Source organism: Akebia trifoliata, chromosome 10 (assembly GCF_017979445.1).
Source record: "Akebia trifoliata isolate Shusen 1 chromosome 10, ASM1797944v1, whole genome shotgun sequence".
Taxonomy (NCBI): Eukaryota; Viridiplantae; Streptophyta; class Magnoliopsida; order Ranunculales; family Lardizabalaceae; genus Akebia; species Akebia trifoliata.
In genome coordinates, this window is record NC_141384.1 from 9,917,233 (window position 1) to 9,925,825 (window position 8,593).

Below are 8,593 nucleotides of genomic sequence, written 5' to 3' on the forward strand. Positions count from 1 at the left end.
TTATTTTTTCTGTTGCTTTTTCGATTATCTCCAATTTCTCTCTGATTTCCTCAATCAGTGACCTTAGAATCTTCACCACCATTGCCACCATCTCAAATTCTAAATTACGTTAGGGTTTCAATTGTTGACTCATGTGGTGTGATTCTCGACAACAATCTATGTTAGAGGAATGGATTCAATAAATCATTTTCATCTCAAAGTAGCAGAAATTTCTCTTATATGTGTGTGATTCTGCATTCAAACCATACCTTTGTCACACTTAATTGAACTTCAACACTTGGATTTATTCATGATTTGTATTTTTTCAGTTGAATTTGAATTGAATATCGATTTTTTCGGTCAAACCTATTAAATCGACAACATTTATGTCCTTGTGGCTGAATTTGTGATCTCAACTATGGATCTAAAGAGTTCGAACATGAATTTGAGTTTAGGGTTAAGTTTCTGATTTGATTTTCATGCATTTGTAGTAAAGTTAGAGTATTTAAGTTCAAAGTTGATTGCGAGAGTCTATTTGACTGGATTCGATTGGATTAGGTGTTGCTTGAGCTAAAATGCATGTGTGAAGTTGACAGTTTATGTCTTTGACCAAATCAAATGTAAAAAAAAGTAGAACTAATAGCAGATTTTTTTTTTCTCTGTGAATTTCAGTAAGAACTAGCAAGATATTTTTCCAATTTATTTCTAAATGTGGTTGATTTATGCGGATTCCATTAGCTTTTTCAAATTTAAGTGAAACTTTAATGGATTCAAGACCACAAACACTATAATAAATGGCACAAATCATAGAAGTGAAGAACTATGGATGATGTGCATCTAAGTCTTATAGAAACATAATTCATACATAACAATAAATAGTCTTGTTGATTGGAGTAGTCTTCCAGACATGGTTTTAAACTTTTAAAATTTGTGCCAGCATGGGGATCTGATCCGTTAAGCGATTATGGTCGAGTTTTAGCACATTCAGATAGGAACAATTCAAGAGTCTCAATGGGATCTCACCAGAGAAATTGTTGAAGGAGAGATCAAGGGATCTCACCCCAGCTTTAAAACCATTGCAAGACTAACTAGAAGCAAAGATAAAATAGAGAAAGTAAGAATCCAGTGCACTTCAAACAATATACTCATCAAATTTTGGCCGTTCTATTGGAGGTGGAACTGTTGTTGCAGTTTGACCATCCTCTTTTGTGGTTGGCACCCTTGATTCAGTCCCCTTTGGACGGTAATTGAACCAAAATGCATACTTTTATTTATTCAATTGCAACATATTAACTTCATAAGATCTTTTTACCAATCTAAAAAAGAAAAATTTGACAAGATTTTTTCAGTCTTCGATGGCTTATCATTTAGTTTCAATTAGATATAGTTGCTTTGTGTCTATATTATTCAATTTACTTCTCTGAAATGGTTTCTCATGTTACCCTAGCTTCCAAATATCATGGAGTTTGTTGGGCTTGGGTACACGAGATGGGTTTGTTCATCAATACCTCCTATTCAAGGTAAAACAATTTTTTTGGCTTACAAACTATTGTTCGTTATGGTACTTCAAAAATATCATGTTGGTTGCAACTTAGTATATTGGTGTTTCAGAAAATTTATGCAATTTAAAAGACATTTTAGTACAACAATCTAAAATATGCTATAAATGCATTCTACAATACTATCATAAGTTGATATGGAAAGACAATAATAAAATTTATGTAATTTAAAAGACAGTTTGGGTTGTCTTAATACAATAACGTACACTACAAGAAATTGGATTTATAGCAACGAAAATTAGCGATGGTCACCCCCTAGCCATTGTAGTAGAGTAGCTACCGACAGCTTAATGACTTAGCCATCGCTATAGTGTTCTCTTAGTTACTCACTCCCAACTCTCTCTCTCTTTCTCTTTGAGGTTCGAAGTGTTTGCTGCCACCATCGCCAAAAAATCCTGCAAATCGGGTAAGAATTTTTTTATTTTTTATGTATTTTTTCTTTGTATTTTTGTGTGTATTGATTTTGGATTATCTCCAATTTCTCTTTTGTTTCCTCGATCAATGACCTCAGAATCTTTGCCACTATTGCCACCGTCTCAAACCCTAAATTACATTAAGGTTTCAATTTTTGACTCATGTTGTGTGATTCTTGACAACAATCTATGTTAGAGGGATGGATTCAATAAACAATTTCAATCTCAAAATAGTAGAATTTCTCTTATAGGTATGTGATTATGCATTCAAACCCTACCTCTGTCACACTTAATTGAGCTTTAACGCTTGGATTTCTTCATGATTTGTACCTTTTCCAGTTGAATTTGAACTCAGATATTGATTTTTTTGGTCAAACCGATTAAATCGATAACAGTACTGTCCTTATGGCTGAATCTATGATCTTGATTACGAATTCAAAGAGTTTGAACATGTATTTGAGTTTAGAGTGAAGTTTCTAGTTGGATTTTTGATGCATTTGTTGTAAAGTGTAGAGTCTTTAAGTTCAAAATTGATTGTGAGAGTTTATTTTACTGGATTCAATTCAGTGTTGTTTGATCTGAAATGCATGTGTGAAATTGACAGTTTATGTTTTTGACTGAACTGAATGTAAAAAAAAAAAGTAGAACTAGTAGCAGAATTTTTTTTTCTTGTTTTCTATGAACTTCAATCAGAGCTACCAAGATCCATTTTTTCCCAATTTATTTCTAAATGTGATCTATTTTATGCGGACTCCATTAGCTTTTCCAAATTTATGTGAAACTTTAATGGATTCAAGATTGCAAACTTGATAATAAATTACACAAACTCATCACATGGATGATGCACATCTAAGTCTTATAGAAACATAATTCATACATAGTAGATCTAAAAAACCAAGGATTAAGTTAGACGAGTATACCAAATTGTGATTGGATTCATGTATTACCATTAACTCAGTGAAAATGTGAGAAAGATCTTACTCAACAGACTCTTAAATAATTTATTGATTCAATCATTTCTTTTCCCCATTTGTTACACTTTTGTAAATAAAAACATGAGTGAAGGCCTGTAATTGTTGATTATTTTGATGATCACTAGCTATTGAATGGTGGTTTCTCGATATGTTTGTATGGTAGATAGAGTATAGATACATCAGAGAGTCCCAAACAAGACCAATGCAATTCTATCTATTATAATACAAATAAAGCCCCCTTTAGGATGCCTTTTATCTTATGCCGAAATACCCCTTAGTGATAACTTATATTATCTCCATTACTAATCCTTTGTGTACCTTGGTGTTCCTAACCGTCCACTTATTTTTGCTCGATCCCCAATCAACCAATATTAAGTACCAATGTTTGCCTCCTATTGAAAAGTATGGGGGATTTCTTGGTTAGTGCTGAGACCAAAGGTGAGCTCACTCTTACTTAATCAAGTGATGGAAATTTTATTGTGTTAATGTTTTTCTCTTGATTTTACTTGACATGTTCCTTTTTAATGGTTGATGATGGATGCGTTTTGCATTCTGTTTTTTTTTGAAATTCCACTCTTGGTGTTTGGTTTCTATTCTTTTAATTCCTTTTTTTAGCATAATCTAGGTGGTGGAACAGACCTTAACTTCTTGAGAATTTTAATCCCTGCTATAAGTAGCGTATGATTATTGCATATGATGGCACTAAATTTTCATTGTTATTTTCTCTGACTTGGCATGTGCACCATAACATTTTTTGTGTGTCCTTGTAGTTAAGAAAATTGTCAAGCAAACATGCTAAAAAAAAAAAAAATTTTCTTTCTTACTTATAATATCATTTTCTATTTTGTGGATCAGGACTTTGGAAACACAATAGACAGCAATGATATAGGTATGTTGTTTCCTCTTTTATGATTATGGAATTGCCTAACCTTATAAAATAGTTTGATCCTACCATTGTGATTGGGTCTTCATTTCTTTTGTCAACATGCTTATACATATTGACTTCCATGACTTCTTTCATTTCCTTAATTCCTAACATGCAAGTTGCTAGAAATGAGAATTTAAAATTATTAGTAAATGCTAAAACACTCGTTCAAGTATCCATGCTCCATTTTGTCTTTTTTTCTTTTTTATATCTTTCTTTCTTTCTTTTGCAATTCAATAGTTTTGTTGTTATCTATGTAAAATATATCTTAATTCTACTTCTAAAACTTCCCTTGCATTTAGGGATTTTATAGGGGTACTCCAAATAATGAGATGCGCCTCGGAGTTTGTTCAAGAACCAATGATGTTGTGGAACCAATGATAAAGCCACAATGGTTTGTTAACTGTAATGGTATGGTGAAGGAAGCTCTTGATCTTGAAGGTTAGTGTATCTCTCCTTAGCAAAAAAAATGCACACTATCTATCTGTCAAAAGTGTTCTTTTACAAACTTCTTTGAAGTCCTCTAAAGGCAATAGGGCTAGTTAGATTAACTAACAGGATTAAATATCAGCCCATAGATATTTGTTTGCCTCAATTGCAGGTTTGGGGACCCATTTAAACACATTGGAAGAGTGTTTCAAGAGAATTAGATTTGGTTTTAGAAGAAAAAAATACCCGAGGGGCAGCTTCCTTGTATCCATGGTCCATAGTTGTCAATTGGCAATGAAGAGTTATCATAAGTGTGGGATTTCCATTGCTAGGAATTCCTGCTTGGACCAATCTCTATTAAGATGGATGTAGTTGGGGATGAACCATACTCATATCTAGTGAAAATCTCATAGGGGTGATTGTATGCCCAAGGATACCTGAACAACAATATTAGAATATACAAATCAGAAAAGATCTTTATTCACTATTTCCTTTGCTCAAGGACGCACATAGGACAAACAAAGGAGATACATACTTAGTACTAACATCTTAAATTCCCTCAAACTAGATGGAGGGCATTTAATAAGTATGAAGTTTTTCGAAAGGGTGGTGATAGTTGAAGTCTATTAGAAAGATAAAAATGAAAAATGAAGAAAAACAAAGGGATCATAAGGTCAATAGGCTACTTCTGAGTACTTGTATTCAAGTAATCTACAACTTGAAGTTGAGTTTCAACGATTGTTGTGGTAGATGTCCACTTGTTGTGAATAGTAAGATTGAACTTTGACCTTTATATATTTTTCCAATGATTAAAGGCCTGCTTGGAACTACTGTGGACTTTTGCTTCCAAGAATCGTAGTACAATTAATGCAATAATAAGTGCATCCGTATGAATACCTAAAAAGTGCTTATTAGGAAACAACATCTTTGATAGGTATTCATATAATTGACTCAAGAACAAACACATGTTGTAATTGTGTAAATGCGTAATCCAATAGTCAGGATTTGCTTGTCCTCATAATACATACTCATGTTCCATTGATACTTTTCTTGACTTACTATAGTATTTTGAACTTAAACAATCAGGATTGTGTATTTTTTTTCTTGAATAATTTTTCTTGAGCCAATGGAACCCAAGCCTTATATTACATGTTTTGGTATTTTTGATCATTTATTTTACATTTGAATCAATGTAAGAGTATTTTTAGTTACGACCATATGATTCATAGTCCAACTACAAAAAAGTAATAGGACCCACTTGAATCGTAGCTCAAATATCCCTACTCGATCACAAAAATCTGGATAGAAATGCAGATTTTTTTTTTCCAACATGAGGGTGACTCCTTATGTGGATGAGTCTATTGTTGATGTCAACCCGTCAAACAAAGGCTTGTCTCTAGAATTTATTAGGTGGTTGAAAGAGAGCAACTTCTCAAGTCATCTTGAGTCATTACCTTATAATGCACTTTTATGAAGGGTAAGCATTATGACTTATCTATAGTGCAAGTATTGTAAACTTGATCCAATTGGATTAATTTAACCTCAACTGAAGCTGTAGTTTAAAGAAGGTAGCACCGTCACTGTAATGGGAGTTGTACAGAGGAATGCTTAACAAGATGCCAATGGGGCAAGTGTATTTTACCAGCAAGCCTCGGGGGTATAGTTATAAGATGTGAAGATACCTCAAAGATCAATGTGATACCAGTGTATTAGATACTACAGGAAAATGAACTTTTAGCGGCACTTGGTAGCAAGGGACTTATCCTGACCGTCGTTATATGCTCTTTTTATAACAAAAAAAACCTCACGAAGGCACTAACCCATTGAAGCTTATCGATGTCTTCAAGACTTCCCCCATCTCTCCCTCCCTTTTAAGCTGTGATCGTCTTCTCTGAAACTTACTCAAAGTCGTCTTCGAGGCTTCCTCCATCTCTCTCTCTCTCTCTCTGACTTCGAGGGTTCCAAAGGATTGTTCGGTGTTTCAAATCTCACACGACTACAAAAACACTCGAAAATTGCTGCTTGTGGTCTTACTATTAAACCGAAGGACCCCATTATCAACATCAATATCGTAGATGCAAATGATTAGTTGGTAGTAATGGAGTATGGAGAGGATATCTACAAATTTTACAAGCTCATAGAGGTAAAATCTTATTTAATTTGAATCCATACTTCTTTATTTATCAATTTGTTTATATGACTGATATTGTGTAGGGTTGCAAGATGATGGATTTGGTCGTCACTAAAATGCAGGGTTGCTCGGTGTGCTTGAATGAGGAGTTTGTTTCTTATATGGACGATGACTTCTTTTGCTTATCGGTTCAGGATTTGAGTTTGGGTTCATCATGTAGCAAATAAGAGACCTTACCAGTATAGGTGAATTTGTTTACTAATAATTAGAGAATGTGCAAATTTCTTGTAAAACGAGTTGAAAACGAGAGGCATTTGGGTCTTTTCATGTTGGTAGCTGGGGTCGAGGGGGTTCTCAGCAATTTAAAAACAGGAGTATCTCCAATATTCAACAAGATGTATGGGAGCATGTCATCAATTTAAAAATACAAGGGTAATCTCCAATATTCAACAAGAAGTGAGGGTGCATGTGTAAAATCACACTATTTTTTTTTAAGTTTTATTTATAGCGACGGCCATGACCGTAGTTATAAACCTTCTAAAGAAAAAGAAGATCTGCTATTTCCACACCAACTTTTACTATTGCTATACTTTATTAATTGCCACAGTAGGTGTGACATTAGCAAAAGATTGTGCAGAAATAACAATTTAAAAAAAAATAAACTTACCCTATAGCGACGACCAGTAACCCTCGTTGAAGCCTAAATTTCATCTTGACATTTGTTGTAGACTATACCGACGCCTTTGGCCGTTGATATAACTAGAATTTACTGTAGTACTATGATCACCGTTGCTGACTACTCCAAGGATTCTGAAGCATATACCTATAATAACTATGAAGGCTCCTTATTTTTCTTCTTATTTAGGACAATTTGACACAGACACTTCTTGTGATTGATTATTGTATAGAGGAAAGTTACATTTGTTTCCCACATTTTCCTTTAGGAAGATGTGACTCTAAAAAGAGTCGTTGAGATTGTAGAAATGTTAAGGAAAGGGAAAACACCTACGGTTATTCTCTGGGCATGAAAAGTTAATTTCGTTATTAAATTATAAAATTGTTTAAGATGGACCATTTTATTTGTATTCTACATCGCAGGTTGGCACACAAAATTCACTGCGCATAAGGAGTGGACCGGAAGGTGGGGAACACCACTCTGTTAAGTGAGCCAAAACTACCACCGTACAGGGATCTTGATGCCTGCTAAAGTAAAACAAATAACAAATGTTTTCTCCAATAATGCAAATCTTGGATGTTGATCGACTTCCTTGTATGGGAAGCTCTTGTAATCATTATTTGTTCACTAACCATTATTTTAGGTTCCTTAACAGAAGTGGTGTGTGAACGACTCACTTCTTTTGGTATTTACAGGTATGAATTTTTTCAAAAGGTTGCTGTCCCAAGATTTACATCTTCAATTTTTTGATGTATTGGACATTTTTATCTTTGGTAGTAATATGTAAAATGTGCAAGAAAGACTCGGTATATAGAGGCAATTAAGCCGACCTTCTGTACTAATAAGCCGACCTTCTGTACTAATTATGCCCTAATCAAGTTTTGGACCTTTGCTCTCAAACAAAAAAAATTGTAAAAAAGAACATTTGATACACCAAATGATATTATGGTTCTAAAACTCATCGAATCATAGACAAGACTTGACTAGATTTTGGGAAAATGACTATAGAGGCCAAGTTTTTGAAAGTATGTACCAAAAAGTCTAATTACCCGTGAATTTGTTTTGTAATCACATCCCATAGTTAGGGTCTCATCTTTGTTGATGACAGCAATGATAACCATGTAGTTGAGGCAAGGGACGAGCTCCACTGGATACAGACACTTCTTGTGATTGATTATTGTATAGAGGAAAGTTACATTTGTTTCCCACATTTTCCTTTAGGAAGATGTGACTCTAAAAAGAGTCGTTGAGATTGTAGAAATGTTAAGGAAAGGGAAAACACCTACGGTTATTCTCTGGGCATGAAAAGTTAATTTCGTTATTAAATTATAAAATTGTTTAAGATGGACCATTTTATTTGTATTCTACATCGCAGGTTGGCACACAAAATTCACTGCGCATAAGGAGTGGACCGGAAGGTGGGGAACACCACTCTGTTAAGTGAGCCAAAACTACCACCGTACAGGGATCTTGATGCCTGCTAAAGTAAAACAAATAACAAATGTTT

At 34.1% G+C, this 8,593-nt stretch overlaps 1 long non-coding RNA gene across 1 annotated transcript; it reads left to right on the forward strand.

Moving 5' to 3' along the window:
- Positions 1-5,535: 5,535 nt before the first annotated feature.
- Positions 5,536-7,890, forward strand: LOC147393103 (uncharacterized). Its single transcript, XR_015182366.1, has 3 exons — positions 5,536-6,422; positions 6,494-6,842; positions 7,509-7,890. It is a non-coding gene; the product is annotated as an uncharacterized LOC147393103 (long non-coding RNA).
- Positions 7,891-8,593: the final 703 nt, after the last annotated feature.